Below are 27,722 nucleotides of genomic sequence, written 5' to 3'. Positions count from 1 at the left end.
GAATAGGGAGGGAGGAAGAAAGCAGTAACTAAGTACTAGGGACTGAATTGGAGCAAATCATATTCCATGTATTTACATCAAAGTGAATCCTAATATATAACTAATATGAAACAATAAAAATTTTTAAAGAGATGTAGTATACTGAGTGCTGGCTAGGAGTAAGGAGCCTGGGTTGTTGACATGGTATGACAGAACAATTTGTTTAAAATGATAACTTCTCTTTTCTCATCTTTTCTAGGTAGCCATACTCCCCCTTCCCCCATGACAAGATGTTAGTGAAGATAAAGGAGTCATCGAAATTCTGCAGCTCTTGAGACTGGGCTTCACACTGCAATGCATGGGTCTTGGTCCCAGCACAGTTTGAAGGAATGGGGCTACACTGGGCTACTGAGAAGAGTTTAATAGACTTGACAAGTCTCTGAACAGAGTACATGGAAAACAACCATAATAATACAATGCACCAAGACTAGCAGAAGCAAGGGGCTGTTAGTACTCTGAAGCCTGTAAGTCTGTGATCGGGATCCTAAGTCGGTTAATGCTGCAAAGTTCTCCCTGACAGAACCTGTGGCCTTCAGGAGAATGTAGCCAACCCACAGTAACTTAGCAAGGGGTAGAACCCAGGAAATTGGCACTCCAGCCTCACTCTTCTCCCACCCCACTCTCTTATATCCTGCAGAAATATCAAAAGACATTGGATTCCAGGAAGCAAAAGAGTTCTTTGATGCTGGCCATACACCTTGTGCTTCTGGCACACAGATCCACAGGGATAAATGGATGATAACTACAATAAGCAGAAAGAAGAGCAGGGAGCGTCCATCAGTGAGAAAGAAGACAATGCTATGGGTTCCCCCTGCCCTCCGCCCCCAGCTCTCTGACAGTGTTTCAAGCAACAGCAAGACTTCAGAGTGGAGGCACAGACTCTGGAATCCCAAGGATCAAAACTTACAGGTAATCTAGGGTCTTAGACAACCAGAGGACCATTTTTTTTCTGTGTTGCAGAGAAGATACATCATCTGCTCTAGATCACATATCTATTGCTTAAGTGGAACTGCATGAATTTTCATTTGAATGATCTTTCCCCTTGATGCCAAGGTGCCTTGGGAAATTAACCTCTCTGCCCTTTATTTTCCTTTTTATAAAAATATTTTACAATCATTTGCATAATCCATCTTGCTCAATCAGTTGACAAGACTCAATAAAGCATTTGTGTGAGAAATGCAGACTTGGCTGTCTTTCAATACCACGAAGCTTGTCGCCCGAGGGGAGACAAAGAATCAGATAGAAAGAAAATGATAAAAATTTACCCATTAACTAAATCATTTATTTGGATGTTTTGAATTCTTGACATAAAAGGAGAATACATTATGGCAATTTGATTAAGAAATAGACTTGAAATATAGAGATTCACTTTACCAACGTTAACAGTTTAGTTGAAATAGTAATTTAGGCTTCTGGGATGAATGTAAGAGTAAATTTTTAAATTTCTACAAAAGCAAGTAGATTCTTGAGAGAGAGAGAGAGAGAGAGAGAGAGAGAGAGAGAGAGAGAGAGAGAGAGAGAGAAGAGAGTCAAATACTTGGAAAAAAGCAAGGGAGATTACTGGGTGTCCATTCAGCACAGTGGAGATCTGTAAATTCTCTGATGCCGTAGGATAAGCACCTGTAAGACCATTAACTGTGTATTATAACTAACAGATGACAGAAGTTTAGTTGTGGAAAACTGATTATGCAAATGATTATTGTCCATAACAATAAAAATGAGCATGACCTTGTAAGTATATAATTTTCTAATCTGTAGAAAAGTTGACACCACACATTTTATTACCCAATAGGAATCCAGCCAGTTTTATACCTGTTATGTTCATTTCAGCACTGCTGGTTGCTGATGTTTTCTCCATCTCTGAGATTCATCTTTTAACCAATTTTTTAGCATCTTGTTGCCCCATTGATGTTATATACATGAATGTATAGATGTATTCTCTGACAGATTTTCACTTGATATTTGTGTTAGAGTCATGAGTTAACCTTGTAAATTTTACTTTAGATTTCCATGCAATTCTTTTAAATTTGTTTAGTGACTGATGAGTAACATTCATTTATTTGACAGGTATTCACAAAGTGCTGACTTTGTCATAAGTAGCGTGTGAGACATTGGTGAGAAAGACAGGAAATACCCTAGTATTAAAGGATCTTATAATCTAGGGCAAATGTGATGTGTATAGAGTCAGACAAAATTATAACAAATCCCTTTGAAGACCTGACTGGCTTTCATTGTGAATCTAGAATTGAGCAACACCTCATTCTGGAAAACAGAATGAGTGTTCCCATGAGCTGAGCAGAGGAGGTTGAAGGGCTGAAGAGTCAGAGGACAAAAACACTCAGTTTAAAGTTATTTTCCTTTTAGCTTTAAAACATAGGAGTTCCTTATTATGCTTACTTGGGTTGACTGGAATCTCTCGTTTTTTGTAAATGGGCTTGTTTTAAAGTTTGATTTCATTAGTGGCTCATAGCACAAGTCACTGATGTGGTTTGGTCTAGACAACTGGGGCCCAGCACAGGTGGCTACTGCAAAGCAATGACCTCCCATAAACTTTATTTTTATAATACATAGACAACCATTTATAAAAATTCTAAAATATGTAATGGAGGAAATATTAGTAATACAATCAGAATTATCTGGTTATATTACTAATTGTATGTAATTATGTAAATTATAATTATATAATATATAAATAATCAAATAATCAAATAGTGGGTAAATTTTTATCATTTTCTTTCTAACTAAATCATTTATTTGGATGTTTTGAATTCTTAATAGACATAAAAGGAGAATACATTATGGCAATTTGATAAAGAAATAGACTTGAAATCTAGAGATTCACTTTACCAGAGTTAACAGTTTAGTTGAAATAGCAGATTATATGTACAATTGTATTATTTAAATTGTATATTATATAAAATTATAAATTATATTATTAATATATAAAATAATATAAATTATATATTGTATATTATATATAAAATTATAATTTATATCTAACTTATGTATGAAATATATAAATTACTATTATATAAATATTATATAGGCAATTCTACAAGATGTTCTTTCTTTTGTAGCTGAAATCTGGAAAGCCTTCCTTCATTGTGCATTATTAAGGGTCAGGGGCAAGTCTTCCTACATACAGTAATTAACATATGAAAAGACTACAGATGGAAAAGGAAGCAACTTTTGAGCAGAAAGCTAAGAATATGGTATTAAAAGAGGAAAGACCACATAAACCCTTGCAATCCTTGTTAAGTGTTTTGTTCATAAAAATATAGATATGTATATGCTTAAGATTCCATAGCAGATTTCCTTTGTTGTGACTAAAAAAAATACACTTTCTAGCAATACATGGAGGAGACAGTGGAGGGAAAATAGCACAGATGTGGAAGAAGGGCTTTTGGCTGATTTGTGTTTCATGGGAATGACTGGTTTCCCATAGGATGAATAAAAGATGCTCAACAACTTCCTTCCAAGTGGGTATTACTAAAGGGAGTTAACAGTCCACCCTCTATATCTATAGGTTCTGTATCTTCAGACGCAACAAATTATGGAGCAAAATAATTGAAAAATTTTTATCTGTACTGATTAGGGAATAATGACCCCAAAGTATACCTAAACAATATAATAAACACTAATATACATAGCATTTACATTGTATTAGGTATTATAAATATCTAGAGATGACTTAAAGTATAATGGAAGGACATGTATAGGTTATATGCAAAAGCTATGCTATTTTACATAAGGGACTCGAACATACCTTGGTATCCACGAGGGTCCTAGGACCATTAACCTGTAGATAAGAAGGGAAGGCCATATACATACATAAAGCTCAGCCTTTAGAATGCGCCGAGGACAGAAGTGGATACAAGGAAAAGAAAGAATTAAGTATAGACACCTACAGACCACTGCCAACCTCAAGATTTGATCTGTTAATCTTATGTGCAGGAAATCATGTATTTGATAGACCAATAATGAACAATTGGAGAATCGTTGTCTATTACATAAACAACCAAGCAGATAGAAATTGACAGCAGGGAAGCCTGTGTATCAATATCATTCTACACAACCAAGAAAAATGGACAGGTACCCATTAAAACAATTCTAACACAGAAATTAGTGAACCGATGAAATATGCCTTGAAATTCCCTATTGATATCAAATTATCTCAATATAAAACTTATGTTTACAATTGAAATGTCAAGTTTTGGTCTTTCAACCCTTCTTTTCCTACTATGTTGATTTTAGTCATTGGTGTCAGGCACTTTAGTCAAGTCCTAAGTAAAAGTGAAGACTGATGAAAGAGACACTTCCCCCATCCCCTAAAAAGAGTAGAACTTCTTGAAGACAAGACTATTAAAGAAACTTAATAAAGCAATGCACCCCCCATGATTAGAAAAAAACACTTAAAAAGAGAGTAAATTCAAATGGCCCAAAACATAAAAAGGTTATCCATCTAAGTAGCTATTGAGGAAGTGCAAATTATTTAAATCCCTGAGTTAGAAAGTCTGATAACATCAGTTATCGATAAGGTTGTGGAACAGTCAACTGGATCTCTGTTGGTTGGAAATATAAATTGGTATGGAAACTTTGGAAAACAGTTTGGTGTTAGTAAAGTACAAGACAGGCAGCTTGAAAGTGTGTTCTCTGGAGATACTCAGGCATAGATGCACAATAGAATTCACATAAAAATATTTATGTCATTTGTCAAGATGACCTCACTGATCTGTCTATAGGAGAATGGATTAAAAAATCATGGTATTGTCATAAATTGGAATATTAATGTTTTGTTTTTAAAGAGCAGTGAATGAATCTTAAAATATTTTGAAGGGGGGCTGGGGATGTGGCTCAAGCGGTAGCGCGCTCGCCTCGCATGCGTGCGGCCCGGGTTCGATCCTCAGCACCACATACCAACAAAGATGTTGTGTCCGCCGAGAACTAAAAAAAAAATAAATATTAAAAACTCTCTCTCTCTCTCTCTCTCTCTCTCTCTCTCTCTCTGTCTCTCTCTCCCCACTCTCTCTTAAAAAAAATAAATAAAATATTTTGAAGGACATTCTACTGTTATATATAACTAATTAGAACAAATAAAAAGTTTCTAAAAATTTTTTGAAGGAGGTTAGTGATAGACAAATAGTTCATTTATTTAAAGTTCAAAAATATGCAGGAAAAAAACTGCAATTAGGGATGCCTATTTATATGGTCAAAAAACAAAGGTGAGTAAGGAATTAATTGTCAATAAAGTCAGGGTAGTGGTACCTCTGATGGATGAAGAGGTTTATATTTAGGGAGAGGCATACAGAAGCTTCTAAACCAGTAATAATATTCTATTTCTTGACTTAAGTGATGAGCTTACAATGATAGTTGTTTTATAATTATTTGTCATTATAGTTTTATGTAATTTTCTGTATTTAGGTTATATATCACAATTTTGAATAAAAATAAGATGTTTCTATTTTTAATCTTCCTTGTGTTTTATTATTTTCATTGAATAGATGCAAAAGTTTTAGTCATTGATGTCTTATTTCTAACTTGAGTGGGTGTTTCTATGGAACTATATTTCTTCTAATTCATGTGTCAGGGAATAAGGTACTGGCAGCATCTATTTTTTGTAAATTTTACTCTGTGCATCTTTTTCTTCCTTCATTGGACTTGATGATCTCCAGTGTTTCTTCCAGCTATACCCTGTATGGGCCTACTTTGTTTATCTGCCATTCCATCACCATGATAATATTAAGATGAATAGTATGCTGTTAAACATATAATTAAACTTGCATTTGCCTTACATTAAAAATAACTGTAACTTATACCAAGTTGCTACTAACCCACTGGAAGATAAAGAACATTGTTGAGAGCCACAGACAAGTCAAGATGGCGCCTGGCACTTTGCCAAGAGGAGTGGTTTGAGAAGTAAAGCCATCGAGCCATTAAGATGATAGAGATTCCTTACTGATTGATTGCTGTGTCTAGATTATGTCAATTAAGTTAAGCTGTGTGTAATTGTTAAGATGATGAGGATTCCTTATTGGTTGACTGCTGTATCTAGTTTATATTAATTAAGAACAAGCTGTGTATTCAGTTATGTATATATACCCCTACTGTCCTACAATAAAGCGGCTCCCGCTGTATCAACCTTCACAAGTTGCTTGCCCCCCCCCTGCTATTTTGCCCAGCCAGACTGCGGCAGAGCATGAGACTCTGAACAGAGAGTTTCAATATCAAGTGGGTGGTTGCATTAGATAACCTTCCAAAAAGTTTCTTTTAATAAGACACCTACCTGTTATTAAAAAGATTTTGGATGCTGGAAGAAAAAAACTTACTGTTTTCCCCTTTTTGTGGTATTGGGAATTGAGTTCAGGGGCACTTTATCACTGAGCTACATCCCTGGCCCTTAATTTTTATTTTGAGATAGAATCTTGCTAAATGCCCAGGCTGGCTCAAACTTGCAGTCCTCCTTCCTCAGACTTCCTAGTAGCTGGAATTACAGATGCAGGCTACTATGCCTGGTCTTACTTTGCTATTACAAAGATTTCAGATGCTGCAAGAAAAAAAAGGAAAAAATCTTACCCTTTCATTAATATTGACATCCAAGTTTATAAATGTAATTTGGCAAATGGATTTTTGTCAGGAAACTCATTTCTGCTCATTCTCAAAGATATATCCTTGAAATATGCTATGTATTCTCATAGGCTTCCTTGGAGACTTAGAAAAATTAAAGAAGTGTATGCTGTAGTTGTGATAAAATCTTCAAAGGAATAGCTATAAAACAAAACAAAATTTTCTTTGATCACCCTTGGTGGCAACTGGGACACCAACCCCTTTCTCTGTTAATTGGTAATTTAAAGAAAAGAATTATGCATTTATTCTTCCTTTCCTATATAAACTTTATTTCAGAGTAGCCCAATAGCCCTAGTTGATGAGGAGAATACCATTCAATAAATATGGAAGGAAGACAGGATTAGAAAGTCATCATTGTATAACTTTTCTTGATAGAGTTGGTTTAGGTAGAGATATTTAGTGGATAAAACCATTCAGAGGTTTGAACCTCTGTTGTGCCATGGGGGAAAATCTTTGGCCCCCATGGGCAATCTGGGAAAAATAGGGTATTATAAACAACTAAAAGATTTACTAGGCTGTTTACTTAAAAAATATATAACTTAATATGCCACATTCTGAAATGTTACTTGAAAAATAGCCTAGAGTACAAACAACAATATAGTTGTGGTAATCAAACAGACTTAGAGGCAAATAAACATTGTACAGTTTAAAACATGATGGTTCTTTATGTTTTTCTTGCTTTTCTTAGAATACAAATGAAGCAGAACACAGTAGATGACTGGACTTGTAGTGGGGAGGGGACATAGAGGGAAACAGATGGAAACAATTAATGACATCTTTGGAACTGTTGAGTAGGACATTGTTTTGGACTGTTTGCTTGATGTTTAGATGTTTCCAGGTATGGCTGACCTAAGCTTCCTCTGTAGTTTTCTTTTACAAGGATTTCTAAATAGTGACTGCTTAAGGCAGCAGTAACAAAGAAAATGTTTTACAAATTTATTGTTTTAAATCAGTCTTTTCCTAGAATATTAGGAAGTCAGGGTTAGTGAAAACAGAAGATTCTTGGCCTGCAGATAGATTTATACCTAAACCAACTGATACATATTTAAAGATTTTTCAGAAAAGATATGACATTTTCAAGAATAGGGTTTTCAAAATCAAAGAACAGTCATATTTGTATGACTGGCAATTAAGGGCGTTTTGGAAAATGTGTTAATATCAGTTAAAAATGATTGAGCATCCCTAATCCACAAATCCAAAATCTAAAACACTCTGAAATGTGAAACATATCTGATCCTGAACATTTTGGGGTATAGGATATTCAACCTGTATTTGAATGGTAATTTTCCATGAGGGACTTATAATGCTCAAAAGATGCCTTATTGTAAAAGAGAACCATTTTAATATAGAACAAAATTTACATTGTCACCGGAAAGCTTTTTCTTGGGTGGAGCAGAAGTTATTTTATCTCATACTTCACAGGCAAATAAAATACACAGTTTACTAACTTTACCAAGATTGCAATGATAGCTACAGTGTTGCACAAGAGGTATACTGTTGCATGATGATTGCCATAGAAACTTCTGTGAGGATCATAAACTTCAGGAGTGCAATAGCCATGCTGTACTATTAAAATATTAGTTAGGCTCATCCCATGAGAAGTCATTTGTTCCCTTAGAGACTGTCAGCAGGAGAGTTAGCCCCTGTACTCCATGTTTGCACCTGAATCATCATTGTCAGTTGTCAGTGTCATCATCATCATCAACTACAGCATTAATTAATATTTATGTATATTGATTGATCAATGAGCTAGACACACTTATTGGTTAATTTTTATTGATTGCTTTCTATTTGTCTAGCTTGGTAAATGCTATGTAGAATAGCAGTTCTTACCTATGTATAATGAATGATCACTTACGAGATCTGTACAAGTAATTTATTAATAGTAATAAAGAACCAAAGTTTACTAGTGCTTCATTTTAAAAAGTAAATTGAGCATGTTCAAAAGTCACATGTTGGGGCTGGGGATGTGGCTCAAGCGGTAGCGCGCTCGCCTGGCGTGCATGCGGCCCGGGTTTGATCCTCAGCACCACATACAAACAGAGATGTTGTGTCTGCCGATAAAATAAAAAAAATAAATAAATATTAAAATTCTCTCTTTTCTCTATCTCCCTCTCTCACTCTCTCTTTAAAAAAAAAGCCACATGTTTACTAATATCCCTCTCATTCCTATCTACTTTTTTTTCTTTTAAAACTCTCATTGAAGTATAATATATTCTCTTGTTTTTTATTATGCTTTCTTTAGTGGGAGTGAAATTACACTTACTATGGCTGGGAATTATACACAGTCCCAGATACATACATGGGAGTATATGGGGCATGTCATACATATGAATTTTATTTTTCTATGTATTATGGAGAAATAAAGGTGGAAATTGTGGCTGCAGAGGAATTTTTTAAAAGAAATACTTTAAGTTTCAAATCAAAATCTGTAATACAGACTGACTTTGTAATAGGAATACAGAGAAAAAGACCAACATTAGAGGTAGGAATAATAGAAAAAGTCTCATGTAGGAAGTAGGATTCAGGAGGACAGAGAAGGTAGAAAGGATGGCATGAGCAAGTCATGGGGGCCTGTGAATCCAGAACTAGTCATGATGGGGTGCTAGGAAATAAGCTTTGAAGGTAAGTTGGGCCAACTGATGAAGGTCCTTGAAAGCTTGGTAAAGCTCTTTAGAATTGAGCAGCAGAGAAGCTTTGCAGTTTGTGAGCTGTTGAATGACAACATGTAAGTGATTTTTCAGGAAGATTCATAGCCAAATACACAATGAATAATTGGTGCTAGTGCTGTAATGAAGGAAAATAAGTTATATGTCAAACCTACCAGAATAATTTCTGTCAATGTGGATTTGCTTTTAATTGATTCTGTGGGAAATATTTACGGTAATTTTATTTGCCTTTGAAAAATTGCTTATGCTGTCTTCAATGAATTTCATCCTTATTTCTGCAATAGAGCAGGAATGAATAAAGAAGGCAATTCTTGGATCCTGGCCAGGATTATTCAGTATCTGAACATATCAAAGGCGGTGGTCTTGTGATATAAACTCCTTGAAAAGGGCATAGTATGTGTTGTCTGTTGGCAGGCAAATGACAGTTTTATTTAGAACTCTAAAGTGTTGTCACATTCCGCCTCAGTGCTGTTTTGAACAGTCTGCTTGAAATCATCAAAACTTGGATTGATTCACTAGCTTGAATTATTTTTAAAACATATTGAAATGTCTAGGCCTAGTGAATAAAATAATGTTCCAAAAATAGTATATGAAAAGGTACACTATTGCTACATGTTTGCCTTTAATCATGTTTCCTGCATAATTACCTTATTTTAATCCTTAAACTTTAGCTAAGCACAATAATGGTATATACTTGTAAAATTTTACCATGATTTGTATTATTGTACAAAGAAAAAACCTTTAAGATGATCAAAACATGCTTATACTTAATTTTGACCTCTTAGACCTGAAGTAATATTGTCACATTTTTAGATCACCAGCACTTACATTTAGTTTTTTCTTTGCTTTTGATCTTGAGCACTCAAACTAATTGTGATGTAATTCTATTTTTAAACACTTGTGGGTGGAAGTGCCCAGAATATCTTTATTTTGAATTGATTTTTTGATCATATCACTCATTGGTTTCTGTTTATCAGGGGTTAATGCATGCTTCTAATGTTTTGGTTAATTTGAGTTTTTTGTGATCCTTTCCATTGTCATTATACAAGAAGATTTTTGTCTATTAATGTGGATGACCAAGTGTCTTCGAGGTAATCATTCACATCTGCCAGTTGTCTTGCTGCATTTTTGACCTAGGGCAAGCACTCAAACTTTAAATAGTTCACCTTTGGACTTGCCACAATTAAATGTAGTTGGGTACTACTGTTTTGCACAGACTTTCTCAAACAAAATGATTTGTGAAGTTTTGAATCTTTTTAAAAAGAACCAAGTCGTTTTATAAGTTTGTAGACAAGTTTTGAATAGCTTGACATATATTGAATCTTTGGTTTACTTTGTATACTATTCATGATTAAGAAATAAGCATATAACAGGCTGGGGTTGTAGCTCAGTGGTGGAGAGCTTGCCTAGCATGTGCGAGGCACTGGGTTTGAGTCTCGGCACTGTATATAAATAGATAGATAAAAAAAAAAGATCCATCAAAAACTAAAAATATATTTTAAAAATTTTAAAAAGAAATAAGCATATAAAACTATAAACATGTAATACTTCAATTTCCATTTTCTGCAGAGTAAACAAAATCATATGAGTGAAAAGAACTCAAGGTGCCAAGGGAACTCATTTATTGTACACTTACTATTGAGCAAGGTAGATATGTTTGTATTTTCTTACGTAATTCTAAGAATACCAATTTCAAGATAATAATAAACTCCTTTTCCAGATAAGAAGACTGAAGTTCGACAAACTTATTTAACCTATTCAACATCAGTCAACTAGATAAGTGGCAAGACAAGTGTCTTTATTGGTGGTCTCATGGCTTCCAAGTTTATATTCTTTCTGCCATCTGATCTTCAGAGAATTGTATAGTCCATCCCTAGCCCTCCAGGCAGAACTTTGTATCAGTTTTAGATGAGATAACAATTTACACTTTCACTCACTATTTCCAAAGAAGGAATAGTACAAATAAAATTTGCCATGTATTACATTGTTTTAAAAACTAGAAAGAGGTTGAAGTAATAAAATTTTAAAGATTTAAAGAATCATGGAGATTATTTTTTTTAATTTTTTTTTAATATTTATGTTTTTCGTTTTCAGCAGACACAACATCTTTGTTTGTATGTGGTGTTGAGGATCGAACCCGGGCCGCTCGCATGCCAGGCGAGCGAGCTACCGCTTGAGGCACATCCCCAGCCCTCATGGAGATTATTTAACCAACTGCTTTATTTTTAGATGAATTGAGCATCAGCTATACCTTATAGATGGACTTATTTTTGCCATGATTGCCTATTTTTGTTAAATGCCCTTTCTGTATCTATTGATACATGTAATTTTTATCTTTTTTTTCTGTTAACATGGTCTGTGATCTTATACATAAGTAGATTTTCTGATAGTGGATTATTCTTGTATTTCTAGTGTAACCCTATGTGGTTCTGATTTTTAAAAAACTACAGTGCTGAATTAATTTTGCTTACATTTTGAAAGGATTTTTGCTTCTTTGTCCATGAGAGACCTTGATCTATAATTTCCTTTTCTTGTATTTTTTGTGTTTAGTTTTGCTACCAAGGTTATTTTAGCTTCATAAAATGAGGCCTTTTCCTGGTCTCTGAAACAGTTTATTTATATACAATAAAGATTATCTGCTCTTTGGCATAACTTGTACTTAAAACTCCATGAGTCTTTTTCCAACCTTGCACATGACTGAGTCACACACCCCGGCTGGGTGCTGAGGTGCTCAGTCACAGAAATGTGGCAGAGCTTTCCCCACCCTTCTTGGGTTCAAGGATAGGTGTCTCGTGCATGGGTGTGTCTTGCTACAGTCCCATGGGTGAAGCTATGCTCACCTGTTCCTTTGTAATATAACCCCTTGCCCTGTTTAGGATAGAATCTTCTATGGAAGTGCCTTGTGTGTATCCCCTTCTCTTACTGTGCCCTGGGGTGTGGCCTACCCAGGTGCCAGTCAACCTGCTGACAGTGGACATCATGAAGACAGACTCAGCCCCCTGAAACCTGACCCCGTGCCTCATTTGAATAGCTTCTCCTTAATAAAAGGGGTCAGCGCAGCGTGCTCTCCCTCTCTCTCTTCCTGCGGACCCTTAAGGTCAGAGGAGCCTTCACAGGGACCCCAAAGAAAAAGGTTAAAAAAAACTCCATGAGTCTTTTGGAAGGAGAGACTTGATTCCTCATTCAGTTTCTTTTTATTATCTAATTCAGATTTTAAGATTGTTATAAGTTACTTTTAATAATATGATACTTTTCTAATAAATTATCCATTTCATCTAAACCCCCAAATTTATTAGTAAAACATTCATAGTTATCTGTTATTATCATTTTCATCTCTCTTGTATCTCTAGTTTTTTAAAAAAAATTTAGTTGTAGATGGACACAGTATCTTTTTTATTTATTTTATGTGGTGCTGAGAATTGAACCCAGGCCTCACATATGCTAGGCAAGTGCTCTACGGTTAGCCACGAATCTCTAGTTTTATCACACTTTTTTAAACCTTTTATTTTATTTATTTATTTTTATGCGGTGCTGAGGATCTTACCTAAGGCCTCACACGTGCTAGACGAGTGCTCTACCACTGAGCCACAACCCCAACCCCCGTCTACCTTTGTTTTAAAGTGATGTTGGGAATTGAACCAAAGGACTTGTACTTTCCAAAGTTTCTTATTTTAATAGTTTGTCAATACTTCAGTCTTTATGTTTAGTCTTTCATATACATGTAATTTGTAATGTATATGTATATATATTATTTTTTATTTTTGTGTTACCAGGGGTTGAACCTAGTGGCCCTATACCACTGAGCTACATTCCCAGCCCTTTTTATTTTTTGAGACAAGCATCTCACTAAGTTGCCCAGGCTGACCTCAAATGTGGGATTACATGCATGTGCCACCATATCTAGCACTTTTTAAATGAACATATTTAAGTTTTTTTAAAATTTTGCTTAAGTCCTACTACAAGTTAGGCTATAGCTGCAGATACTTAAGTATTTTGTAATTTTGATTATGAATTGCTCTTTAACCAGGAGTTCATTTTAAGGTTTCAAAACTCTTTTCACTATCTTTTTGTTATATTTCAAATTCAATTGCACATGCCTACAAGATAGGGTTGGTAGGATATCAATTATTGAAAATTCTTTTTTTTTAAAAATGGACACAATATCTTTATTTATTTTATTTATTTTTATGTGGTGCTGAGGATAGAACCCAGTACCTCACAAGTGTGAGGCAAGCACTCTACCACTGAACTATAACCCCAGCCCCCAATTATTGGAATTTCTTTTGTGACATGATTAATGGTCAGTTTGGTAAGTGTACTATGAACTCTTCAAAAGAAAGTATATTCTCTTTTTGGGTATGGGGTCCTATTTATATTGATTAGGTCAATATATCAATATTACTGGTCAAAATTTTTATAGGCTTAACACTTGTCAATGAACTATCAGTTTATGATTAAGATATGTTGTGGACTGGGGTTGTAGCAGTGGTAGAGCACTTGCCTGGCGTGTGTGAGGCACTGGGTTCTATTCTCAGCACTGCATAAAAATAAATAAATAAATAAATAAATAAATGTTCAGCGACAAATTAAAAATATTTTAAAAAATAAGATGTTAAGGACTGGGATTATGGCTCAGTTGCAGTGTACTTGCCTAGCACACAGCAAGCACTGTATTCAATCCTCAGCACCACATACAAAAATAAATAAAATAAAGTTATTATAAAAAATAAGATGTTAAAATTTCCTATGCTAATTTTAGATTTGTTAATTTTTCTCTTAATTATTGATGTTAGCTTCAAAATTTAAAGTAATGTTATTAGCTAGTTATAAATTGGTAATTCTCCTGGGTTTAAAATTCTCTTAATGATTTGTTTATTACCCTTTGGTTTTTAAGAACAACTATTGATTGTTGTTACCCTGTTGTTGGCTTGCATGTCCAGACTTTGTTCTTTTTTTTTTTTTTAAATCCACAGGCTCGTTATTGGCAATTTCCTTCATAAGTGAAAATATGCTCTTGTTTCTATTCCATTTCATTTTGTATTTAGATATCCAAATCTCTAACTCACTGATTACATTCTGCTATAGAATAGTGATTTTTTTCAGCATAAGGGCCTTTGATAATAGCAGATAGATTTTTAATTATTAGTTGAGAACAGGAAGATAACATGAGTTTAGTAATATTTAAAATTTTAAATTTACAATAGCATCAATAACATCAACATATGTTTGAACACTACTAGTATCTGTACAACACATTGGCTCTGTGCTTGATCTGTTTCTTCCATAACCCTGGCGTTATACGGAGAAGAACCACAGGAGCCCATAGACCTGTAAGCAGCAGTCTCATCAGAATCTCTTCTCCTTGACCTGATGCCAGATTTGAAAAAGCAGGTGAAGAAAGGAGGGAGAAAGAACAGGAGTAGTATTTCAAGACTTTAAGGATTCTAAGGTTGTGACTCATATTCTTGTCTTTCAAATTATCAGCTTACCAAAACTGGACGTGCATTCAACTTGAGCTTCTGGAACACTTGAAACACTCCAACTCCAACATACTGCTTCAATTTAGTTATCTTTTTTTGGGGGGAGGGGGGCGAGGGTAGGGAGGCATTGGGAATTGAACCCAGGGTGATTAACCATAGAGACACATCCTCAGCCCTATTTATTATTTATTTTGAAACAGAGTCTCCCTAAGTTGCTTAGGGCCTTACCAAGTTGCTGAAGCTGGCTTTGAACCTAATGATCCTTATCTCTTGACTTGGGCAGAATCCTGTTATGTTTGAAGATGAAGTCAAAACTGACTTCAAGCCCTCTTAATCTCATCTGAAATAAGTTAGTGAGCCTGTGTGTGTGTGTGTGTGTGTGTGTGTGTATTTGTGTTTTAGTTTTGTTATCTCAATATATATGCTCTAGCAAAGTAGGGTTTGGTGTTGCCCTTTAAGAGTTTTGATTATTTTCAGTGGGTCATTGTGGTTTTTAAAAAATTTATTTTCCTCTCAGCTTTACTGAGGTACAGTTGACAAATGAATATATTTAAGGCATATTATTGTGTTTCTAATTTTCATTTTAAGTATATACATGCAGTGTCTGTAATACGACTGTTTGATAAGAATGAGAAGGCCACTTTGCACTGTGTTGTAATTTAAGAGAGTAGGGACAGGGAAAGGAATACTTTGTGGATGAGGTCTGTGGGATCTTTAAGTCTAGTAGCACAAGGTTGGAACAGCTTGTTTTGGTATTATCATGCAGTGGGTGAGTTGGTTCTGTGCACTTGCTACTTGAACTAGATTAAAATATGTCATTGTACTCTGTGTTCCCGACTGCCTCCTAAAAACTATGCCTGTGGCCTTCACTCAGGTTTCTAGATGACTAATGGCTGAGGATCCTTGACCTTTCTCAAAATATCAATGCCATGAGCAAAGCATATTAGCTATTACTGTGATGTCACAGAACAAGTCTATATCTGCTGTTTTATAGTTAAATTTGTGCCAAATGGCCAGTATGTAACATAAAACTTTTATTTTTATGCATTTCTCGGAGTCTTTTGAAATCTTCAGTTTTATTTTTTAAAATCATGTGCATATACACAAAAAGGTTTGAGGAGTGAGTGAATTGATTATAAAGGCAGAACTTTCTATTTAAGGGATACTAGAATGGCCAAACCAATTTATGATGCCTGAAATTTCACTGGAGCTCACTCCTCAGATTAACAATGTAAATCTTAAATACCTAGTGAAGGGAGAATTCCTTCAGCCTTAACAGTTATTTTTTCTTATCTGATAGGTAGGAAAGCAGAGGGAGTGTGAGTGCCTGCCCTGCTTCTCCCAAGCCTCAGTTCTCACTCAATCCTTATACTATGAAGGACTTTAATATTATCTTCAATTGAGGCCATGTATGTAATCACAGAGGAAAAAAAGGAATCTTAAAATGTTATCATGCATAATAAGATTATTTATCATGCAATAAAAATTGTTAAATATAAGAATTAAATATTCCACCACTTTTATGACTCTCTCAGCATTTCTTCACTCTTAAATATGATGGGTTACTCAAACTTGGAAATGATCAGGGCCTTTTGTAATCTCTGACTAGATGGAAAGAGAAGGAAAGTTTCAAAAGGGTTCACAAGAGAGCAAGAATAATAGTTAGTCAGTTTTGCTGGCTGAATAATTATGCAAGGGCCTGACTGGTTGGAAATGGCAGCAAGGGAGGTGCTGGGTGTGGTAGCCACAGTGGAGAAGACCTTATCAGCTGATTGCATTTCCAACTTCCTTCTACTTGTTTCCTTCTCCTCTCTTTGGTGCTGTTAGTGCTTTGTATGTCAAACGTTTGTGGTCTTTGAGTACTTTGATGTCCATGAAATTACATTTTCAGCGTCTGCTCCATAGCACTTCAGTCTTTAGTGAACAATACATTTTTTATGACAATATTTATAACCTAAGTATCTGTACTGTCTAAGGTCAGTTTGTGTTTTTATTAAAACAGTGAATTTTATATAGGATGAGTTGCATCTATCCTTCCCTGACATGTTTTGTTTTTCTGGAGGAGTAGGTGGAAAGCTTAACTTGTTGAATGCTTTAGAGAGCCTTTTAGTTTTAAATTATGGACCAGTATATGTCTAAATAGACCTATTATACTATCTCCTTTATGTTATTTTCTCTAATGCTTTCTCTCTCATTTCCATGGCTAAACCAGTGAGCTGAGATATGATGATTGATTTTTACAGAATCAAATTGAGATTGTGTGGCTTCCCGGTGAGTGTGCTACCTGCTCTTTATGACGGTAGACTGTCCTCTGTAGTCAGTTAAACTAGGCTCATTGTATGTTATTTTTTTCACAAAAAAGACAGTGTGTGTGTATGTGGGGGGGAGGGTGTTAGAGGAGATATACCTACTAGAAAAAGAACTCAAAGAGATATGGTGATAACTATCATTTTTATAAAGAGTGGCAAGTTTGTGAAACAAGAGCAGTGTCTTTACTTTCTCCATTACTTTAGTAACAGCTCAAATAAAAATGACCACTCCTGCTTTTATGCCCTCTCAATTTTTGCTGGACATACTTATAAATACTAATAGGTACTTGTTTGTATATCTACCTCATCCTACCAAGGTGGTTGCCCCTTAAAGTAGGGTTTTTTTTTAAATCTTATTTCTAGGAATCATAGTATGTAGGTCCTCAATAAATTAGATGAATCAATAGAATATATATGAAAGAATTCAATAAAAGGAATTTAAGATTAGTATTTCACTTTTTCTGAGCATAGTCTGAAAGAAAAAGTCTTTTAAAAAGACTAGTGGGTTATTTTATTCTAGTGGGGGTAAGGACACTGTCTAATCTTGCTTGCTCTATGTTTGAGGTTTCTGCCTTTGGATATGGTCACTGTGGGGATGAATGGTTTACAACCAGACACTGTATGTATAGGATGAAATTATTCCATATGACACTAAGAAATGAATATGCTGATTTGCATACTCAGAAACAATATAAAAGTATTGGTAGCTTCCCAACATCCAACTTGTCCTAAGGGAAAATTTTCAAAGAGAGAGAGAATATACATATATATGTATGTACCTGTATATATACATAAATATGTTCAAACACACAGTGAGTAAGGGGGAGTTTAGGTTATCATTTGTTTTCCTTGGGGGAGAGACTTGTGGAAATCTTTTTATAATCTCTGAATCTGTTTTTTATTTTTTAATAAAAAATTTAGGGCTGTGGTATATAGTTCAGTGGTAGAGCACTTGACTAGATACATGGTTTAATTTCCAGCACTGCATAAAACAAAAACAAAAACTGAGCTCAAGTTTGAGCTTCTTTTTTTTTAATTTTTATTTTTCAGTTTTCGGCAGACACAACATCTTTGTTTGTATGTGGTGCTGAGGATCAAACCCTGGCCGCATGCATGCCAGGCGAGCGTGCTACCGCTTGAGCCACATCCCCAACCCTCAAGTTTGAACTTCTTAATTGGTGATAATTAAAATCACATCGGGCTGCGGTTGTGGCTCAGTGGTATAGAGTGCTTGCCTGGCATGTGTGAGGCACTGGGTTTGATCCTCAGTACCATATTTAAATAAATAAATAAAATAAAGGTATTGTGCCCATCTACAACCAATAATAAACAAACAAACAAACAAATAATAAATCACATGGAACTGTGAAATTTGGAAGCTTCTCAAATTGGTTCACACAATGTCAGGGACTAATTCTGGGAAGCAAGTCATGAGTGAGTATGCTTAGGGATTCTATGAGGCTGTCATTTTGTATAAAGCATAAGAATTTTCTGGTACTTTTAGGTTGAAAATGGAAAGGCAGAGAGAAGCCTTAATCTAGTTGTTTGATTTTGTGTGTGTGTGTGTGGTTGCTGGGGATTAAACCCAAGGTTTGAAACATTCTAGGCAAGTTCTCTACCACTGAGCTACATCTCTGGCCCCAGGCGATTGATTTTAAGTCTCTAAATCAATATTATTAGCATATAGTCAAGATACAAATTATTTAGTAATTTGACCACATCCCTAGTTATTCTCTAAAAATTTAGATTTCTATTTTAAAGATCACTTTAAGAAGCCAGCAGCTTGAATGTTTAAATAAAATCACATTTTCCACAGACAAGACAGACTCCTTCCTGTTTCTGATTGCTGGTTAGTCATAGTGGGATTTTTTTGGCTTTTATGAATGCCATTAAATTTTAATGTACAGATCAGATGTCTTATTGTACGAAAAATGGTGCAGTGTCTGTTCTGGCCTTATCATTTTACCCCACAAGGGAACCATTAGTGTAGAATCAATTTGATTCCTGTAAACCTTTTTCATTTCACTCCTCTTTTTCCAGTTTCCTTTTTCTCTAATGATTATTCCTAATGTTTTAAACTTCTTTTTTTTTTTAATTTAAAAAGCTTATATAGTAACTGGATCCTTGTGAATAGATGTAGCACAGGAGTTGCATTCTGTGATGCTTATGTTTATTTGCTATAATTTCATCTATGTTTAAGTTTCTTAGAAATAAAATCAAGTTTGGGACTCTATAGTTAAAAATTTCTATGGAATAAATTATTTCATATTGAAATAGACTTGAGCATTAATTATGTGTTAGGCTGTGAACTCTATGAATATATTAATTAAAAAGACAGGATCATTGGCTTTGTTGAACTTTCAGTCTTGTGAGAGAGACAGCTAAACTGAGAAACTGTGATAAATTCTTTAGGAACACATAGGTATCCATAGATTGGGGAGACGAGTTATAACTTCCTAAAGGAAGAGGCATTTAAAAATGGAGTCTAAGAACAGGAAGGGAAAAAAAATCAAACAAAAGAGGGGTGGAGGACAGGTTCTTTAGATGGAGGAAATGACTGTAGAAAGCCTGAAGCCATGGTATCAATGGTCTTCACAGCTAGTGGTCTTCAACTGAGTGAATGTCTATCCCTACAGGACTAATAAAAAATTCCTCTTGAACATTTTTTTCATTGAAACATTTTAGATTAAGTTTAACAAGTTGCTAAATGTGTGTTTTCTGCCATATTGTATATTATATACATATCTAAAATATATTTTCATATAAATTTAACTTATTTAATATTTGGAATATGTCTGCCATAATTATTGGGAAAGCCAGTCTTTGATTGTCCAGTGTCAGCCAAGTCAGGTTACTTTTTAAAATATTTTTTTCCTAATCTGTCAGTTATATTTTATTTATTCAGCAGTACTTGGGATTGAACCCAGGGGCACTTTACCACTGGACTATTTCCCCAGCCTTTTAATTTTTTTTTTTTTTTTTTTGAAACAGAGTTTTGCTAAGTTGCCCAGGCTAGCCTCAAACTTATGATCCTCCTACCTCCAGCTCCTGAGTCAGGCATGTGCCACCATGTATGACTATTAATTGTATTTTAAAGATATTTAAATAGAAAAAAATAGTCTTTTATATTTTACCTATATATTTACAGAGCTTTCATCCTTTTGTGTAATTCTAGATTTTCACCTGGCATTATTTCTTTTTTCCTGAGGGACTTCGTTTAAAGTCTCTTATATAGTTCTGCTGGTGAAGAATTCTTTCAGCATTTATGTATCTGAAAATGTCAAGTATATTTTCAATTTTGAAGTATATTTTCACTGGATATAGATCTTTAGGTTGATATATATTAGGGTATTTTTTTTGGGGTGGGGTGGGGGACGGTCAGTGCTGAGAATTGAACCCAGGAACCTAGCACAATGGTAGGCAAGCACTTTATGAGTTATACCTCCACCCTTTCCTGCCTCTCCACATTTTTTAGAAGTTTAAAGATATTGCTTCATTGTCTCCTGGCTTGCACTCTTGCCAGTGAGAAGTCTGCTGTTCTTTGTTTCTTTAAGAGTTTCTCTTATTATGGGTTTTAATGAACTTCATTATGATTTGCCTTAGTGTAGTTAGTTCTTGATATTGTTATATTTGGGATTTATTGAGCCTTTTGGACGTAGGACTTTATAGTTTTCTTCAAATTTGGAAATATTTTAGCCTTTATTTCTTCAAGTAATTCCCTTTACCCCTGCCGCCTTCTTTCCTTTGAGGCTTCATTTGTACAGATATGAGGTTCTTTGGAGTTGTTCCATAGCTTACTGATGGTTTAATTTAAAAAAATTATGTTTTGACCCCATTTGATCTTGGATAGTTTCTATTGTTATGACTTCAACTTCAGTAATTTTGTGTGTGTGTGTGTGTGTTATCTAATCTGCTACTAATTCACATTGTATTTTTGTATCTCAGTTTATTTTTACATCTACTTGTTCTGTTTGGGTCTTTTTATGCATTTAATTTATCTATCTAAGGTACTCAATCTTTTTTTTTTTTTTTTTTTTTTTGTACCAGGGATTGAACTCAGGGGCACTAACCACTGAGCCACATCCCTAGCCTTCTTTTGTATTTTATTTAGAGACAAGGTCTCACTGAGTTGCTTAGTGCCTCAACTTTGCTGAGAGTGGCTTTGAACTCAAGATCCTCCTGTCTCAGCCTCCTGAGCTGCTGGGATTACAGGCGTCCGCCACCATGCCCGGCCTCAATCGTAAATATAGACTACAGCTGTAATAACTTTTAAATATTCTTGTCTAGTGATTCTGTCATCTTTGAATTTCTGAGTTGGTTTTGAATGATTGTTTTATTTTTCATTACAGGTGTTATTTTCACATCTTTTTGAATACCTGGTATACCTGGGTCCTAGGACAGAAGCTTCATTGTGAAAAGACATAAACATATTTGGATTATGTTAACAACAGGGCTTGTTCATAAAAGTAGTCAAGTCAGACAGAAGTATAGGTACCTTAGGCACCCAATACTTGTGATTAGTGTCTGAAGTGAATGTTGTCTTGGGCCTGAGCCCTTAGACTATGGAGTCAACACTAACTTTGGATTGTTAATGTTATAACAAGGACTTAAAGGTTGCTTTTTCTAGAACCACTGACTCTTCATTTGGCCTGAAAATGTAAAAAACTTGGTATCTGTTTGCATTTTGAAATCTGTCTCCTTTGCTTTCTGAGTCAGTTACCTTGTATTCCAGAAAAAAAACGGATCTAATCCATAAATTTCTTATGATAAGTCAAAACTACCCACTGGGCATAGCAACTTTCTTTTCTTTTTTTTTAAATATTTATTTATTTTTCTAGTTTTCAGCGGACACAACATCTTTGTTTGTATGTGGTGCTGAGGATTGAACCCGGGCCGCACGAATGCCAGGCAAGTGCGCTACCACTTGAGCCACATCCCCAGCCCCAAATAGCAACTTTCTTATGGATTCCAGTAAGGTCCTGCCTGACTAATCCTGAGAAAATGATACCAAGACTGCTTGACTGTGCATATTTCTGGCTCCCCCTTGTCTCCCTAATCTGGGAGCTCATGTCAGTACCGCTGAAGTCAGAGTTGGAAACACGGTTCTCTGTTGTCTTTCTAGTATAGTTATACTGATTAAAGTTCCTTTCCTGCTTTTCACCATTACTTTTTTCTGTTTGGTTTTTGGGATGAGTTGTTGTACTTGATAATTGACACTCCCAGAGTTGGGCCTCTGTTCTAGGACTCTGATAACAGTGTCTGAGTTGCACCTCAGCCTCCTGGATATCTGGTATCACAGGCATGTGCTATTCACAAAGCTTTTATAATTTTAAAAATATGAAAATCTCTTCAGCTTGATTCATAATAAGAGGAATGAAAGTTAAAACTATGTTGAATAAAAAGACAACCAACAAAATAGGAAAAGGTATTTGCAAATTGTATATCTGATGAGGGTTTAATATCTAACATATATTAAGACAACCAAATTGAAAAAATAGCCAAAGGACTTGAATAGACATTTCTTCGAAAAGATGTCAAAATGGGCAAGCATATCAAAAGATGTCCACCATCATTTGTCATTAAAGAAATGCAAATAGAAACCATGAGATACCGTTTGGCTGGCATTTTTTTTTTTAAATTTTTATGTGGTAGTGAGGATTGAACCCAGTGCCTCACATGTGTTAGGCAAGCACTCTACCACTGAGCCACAACCCCAGCCCTTGGCTGGCTTTAATAAAAACAAAATGAAAAATAACAAGTGTCAGTGAGGATGTACAGGATTAGGAACTCCTTTGTTACTGGTGAGAATGTAAAATGGTGCAGAGTTGGTAAACAGTTTTACAATTTCTCAAAAAATTTGAACATGGAATTAATATATTACCTAGAATTCCCTTAATAGATGTAATAACCAAGAAAAATGAAAACATATCCATACAGAAAGTTTTACAGCATTATTTATGATTGCCAAGAGGTAGAAATAAACCAGATGTCCATCAGTGCATGAATGGATAAAGCTAATTGTGACATATATATGCAAAATAGAAAAGAGTATATAGCAGAAAGATCAGGAGAGTACAGGGAAGGGAAATAGAGGGAAAGGAGGGAAGAGAAAAGGCAAATATTGGAGACTGAATTAGAGTAAATTGTATTCTATGCTTTATAATTATGTCAAAATCCTAATGTATTGGGCTGGGGATGTGGCTCAAGCGGTAACACGCTCGCCTGGCATGTGCGGGGCACTGGGTTCAATCCTCAGCACCACATAAAAATAAAATAAAGATGTTGTGTCCACCGAAAACTAAAAAATAAATGTTAAAAAATTCTCTCTCTCTCTCTCTCTTTCTCTCTCTCTCTCTCTCTCTCAAAAAACAATCCTAATGTATGTATAACTAAAAAGAACCAATAAAAAAAAAGAAATGAGATACTTATAAAAGCTACAACTTGGATGAATCTTGAAAACATTAGGCTATATAAGAGAAAATAGACAATAAATGTTACATGGTATATGAATTTTTTTATAAATATATAAGCAAATCTACAGAGATGGAAAGCAGATTAGTGATTATCAAGGGATGGGGGAAGGGGGAAATGAGGAATGATTACTTAATGAGTGCTTGGTATTTACTGAGATGATAAAGCATTTTGGTGCCAGAGAGAGGTGGTAATTGAACAACATTGTGAGTACTAAATGCTATTGAGTTGTACCATTAAGATGATTATTTGAATGGTTTTATGTTATGTGACTTTCCCTTTAATTGAAACAAACACACAAACTATATTGGGATCCAATCTTTGTGTATCACTAGTGAAGATCTAAAAGTTTGATTATATACTTAATTGGTGAGACAGAACCTTTGATTTAGCAATTCCATTTCTAGAATTATCCTACAGATAATTCTGGGTAAAATGATGAGTATCCAAGATGATTCATTGAGGCAGGCTAATAAATTATGAACTATTATGTAGCTGTATAAAAGAATGAAGCAACTCTTTATGTATTTTTAATAGAACATTTCCAAGTTAAAAAAAAAAAAAAACAGAAAGCAGAGTGTGCTTAGTGTGATCCTATTTGTGTAAAAAGGGAAAATGCTTTCATATACCAAAAATGTCTTATGAAGACATACAGAGGAAATGCAGCATTGAAGGAAACTCAACATTGATTTCAAGTGGAATTGACTTTGAGTGCTTAGAAGATAGATAAAGGAGGGAAGATTTTTCACCCTATGCCCTATTAGTTTTAAATGTGTATATGTTTGTGTAATATATCTGAATATACATATTACACAATTTAAAATTAAACCAAAATTTTAATTTAAAAATTAAAAATAATATGAGCTGAGGGTGTAGCTCAGTGGTAGAGCACTTGTCTTGCATATGTGAGACACTGTGTTTGATCCTCAGCACTACATAAATAAATAAATAAAATAAAGGTATTTTGCCCATCTACAACTAAAAGAAAAAATAATAATAACAAACTACTCAGGCCCTTGAGACTGACCAAAAGCCATATCAAATAAATCTTGTTCTTCACTGATATTTGTTAGTTACTATCTTATGGCACCAATATTTGTGTTTTAGCTTAGGAAGGTATGCTTTTTGAGAGTTAGAATAATGCTTTTTACATCTTTATATACATACCTGCCATTTCTGTAGCCCAGTGCTTTTTATGTAGTTGAAATTCTTATGCTGGTTTAATTCTTTTTATTAATAAGGCAACCCTACTTTATACTTGTAAAGTTTTGTGTTATTTCATTTGATCCTCAAAATAACCTTGTGTGGTAGTATTTTTTTTTTGCATGTGACATTTATTGTGTTTTCAAATGAGAATGTGTAATTTTGGCTAAGCATTTTAACTTTTTTTTTAAAGAGAGAGTGAGAGAGGTAGAGAGAGAAAGAGAGACAGAGAATTTTAATATTTATTTTTTAGTTATTGGCGGACACAACATCTTTGTTTGTATGTGGTGCTGAGAATCAAACCCGGGCCACACACATGCCAGGCGAGCGCGCTACCGCTTGAGCCACATCCCCAGCCCCTAAGCATTTTAACTTTAAGGAATTTATTCCTTATCTTTATAAGTTACTCAGTGATAACTGTGAGTACACTGAATATGAGATTAGAGGATCTGTTAGGCTCTCTGTATGGACGGTTAATTGAATGAATGAGTACATTTCAGTAGTGCAGGAGGATCCAGGAGAAATACTTTTTTTTTTTTTGCATTTTGGATTCTTCTTTTAAATTAATTTACCCCACCCTAACCCACCATTCAAACCCTTGGCTGATCTTGTGGTCTGTATTAAACTATATTGCTATTAATAACTGGTTTACTGATCTTTTTAACAACATAGTTTTATAGGCTGTTTGTAAGTGGGCCAATGGATTTGTCAAACAAGTCTGTTTAGGTCATGAGTGAAAAATTTGTATTCTGTTAAATCTGAAAATACTATCAAGGATTTCAGTTCTTTATTCAGTGCCTTTTGATGGCAGTATGTATAGAATGGAGAGGAAGGAGTAAAGAAACAAGGAGTTACAGAGAGATAACAACATAATGTAAAAGGTCCTACATGTGTTCTCAACATTTTTTTGTTGCCAAGAAAAAACAAAGAACAAAGATTTGGTGCACTGAATGAAAGAATGAATGAACGAGTGTTCTCCCATTAACTGCAAATAATCTAGAAACCTAATCAGATTATCAGTTGGTCTTGGATATTTTTCATGTAGAAAAAAAATGTGAATTTACATATATTTAAATTCTTCATGATAGTCTTCTGCTTGGTTCTGCTAGTTAACCCATGTTCTTTCTCCCAGGGTTGAGAATGCTTGCACCAAGCTTGTCCAAGCAGCCCAGATGCTTCAGTCTGACCCTTACTCAGTGCCTGCTCGAGATTATCTAATTGATGGGTCAAGGGGCATCCTCTCTGGCACATCAGATCTACTCCTTACCTTCAATGAGGCTGAGGTAGGCAATCTGAGGCCCATGCTGATTCTCCCAGAAAAATAAATTAGTTTTACAGATAATAATGGAACACTGATAATTGGTGGCTACACATTCGCATTACCATGTTTTCTATGTATAATTCTCTCACTTGACTGAATACTGAAATATGTTTTCAGGTTCGTAAAATTATCCGAGTTTGCAAAGGAATTTTGGAATATCTTACAGTGGCAGAGGTAGTGGAGACTATGGAAAATTTGGTCACTTATACAAAGAATCTTGGGCCAGGTTAGTCATATTGAGTTTTTATAATAATTTTTTTTGTGTGTGTTTGTGGGTTGTCCATGTTGGATCATGAGGAAAGGATACTTGTCTTTTTGCAGAAGATAGGTGATCATGCACTGGGCTTTCAGGTGTGTCTGTTCTGTTGATGGAGCTTCTGCTGAGGAGATGTCTTTGTCTATCAAATCTGAATCTGCTTTCTACAAATTCTGGCCCTGTGGAATAAATTAAACCAACATTGCAAATGTTGCTGGAGAACGTAGAAAATACTTTTCTATTACTGTAATGCTGAGGGTCACCATGAATCCTGACCTCTTCATTTCACATTACACAGCATTCCTTCACTGTCTGCCAGCTGGCTTTTAGCTTTTTCTGATCTCTTAACTTGCTAATTAGCCTGCCTACTATTGTGGATTACTGCCCTAGCCCAAGGCTGCCTAATATAATCAGATCTAGGAGAGAAGAGCTGTGTGGTTAAATCTCATTTTGAAATAATTGTTTAAGCATCTGAGTATTTAATATTCAAAATACACAAATAGATACCAGCTTTTGATGTTACAGACAGGTAACATGACCTTGAGAATCATTGAAGAAGAAATGATAAACTTGATATTTATCACCTTATAAAATTCTTCTGTTTTATGTAAAATGTTGGATTTTGCAAACAGTATTTTTTCCTTCTGTACTAGGGATTGAACCCAGGACTGGAATATGCTATACCACAGAGCTATTTCTGTAGTCCTATTATTAAATGTTATTGATTGATGTACTGGGGATTGAATCCACAGATGTTCTACCACTGGGCAACATCCCCAGATCTTTATTTTTTATTTGAGAAAGGTTGTCAATGAGTTGCTTCGGGCCAGCTTTAAACTTTCGATCTTCCTGACTCCTGAGTCATTGGGATTACAGGCCTATGCCACCACACTAAGTTTTTTTTTTTTTTTTTTTTTTGGTTGTTGTTGTTTGAAACTGATCTTGTTATGTTGTGGAGGCTGGTCTTGAATTTGTGATTCTCCTGCCTTTACCTCCAAAGTCACCTGGATTATAGGGATGTGCCACTGAGCCTGACTCTTTTAATTTTTTTATTTTGAGACAAGAGTCTCGATAAGTTGCTCAAGCTGGCTTTGAATTTATGATCCTCCTGCCTCAGCCTCCTGATTATAGGCATGTGCCACCATGCCCTGATACTTACAGTATTTTAGGTTCCAGTATAGTCATTTTTTGGGGGGTGGGGTGGGGGTTCCAGGGATCGAACTCAGGGGCAATATTCTCCAGCCCTATTTTGTATTTTATTTTATTTAGGGTCTCACTGAGTTGTTCAGTGCCTCGCTTTTGCTGAGGCTGGCTTTGAAATCACAATCCTCCTGCCTCAGCCTCCCAAGC

General features: G+C 35.0%; 1 pseudogene across 1 annotated transcript in view; it reads left to right on the top strand.

The window, feature by feature from the left end:
* Positions 1-21,345: 21,345 nt before the first annotated feature.
* The window catches only part of LOC308640360 (vinculin-like), a 50,526-nt pseudogene continuing 44,149 nt past the window's right edge, over positions 21,346-27,722 (top strand). The window contains exons 1-3 of the transcript in view: positions 21,346-21,380; positions 25,928-26,078; positions 26,234-26,342. The product of the transcript in view is annotated as a vinculin-like (transcript). The remainder of the gene's footprint in view (positions 21,381-25,927; positions 26,079-26,233; positions 26,343-27,722) is intronic.

This window comes from Spermophilus citellus (genome assembly GCF_964194105.1).
Source record: "Spermophilus citellus genome assembly, contig: SCAFFOLD_180, whole genome shotgun sequence".
Classification (NCBI taxonomy): Eukaryota; Metazoa; Chordata; class Mammalia; order Rodentia; family Sciuridae; genus Spermophilus; species Spermophilus citellus.
Note: the sequence above shows the minus strand (reverse complement) of the source record. Positions and strands in the feature narration are given on the sequence as shown.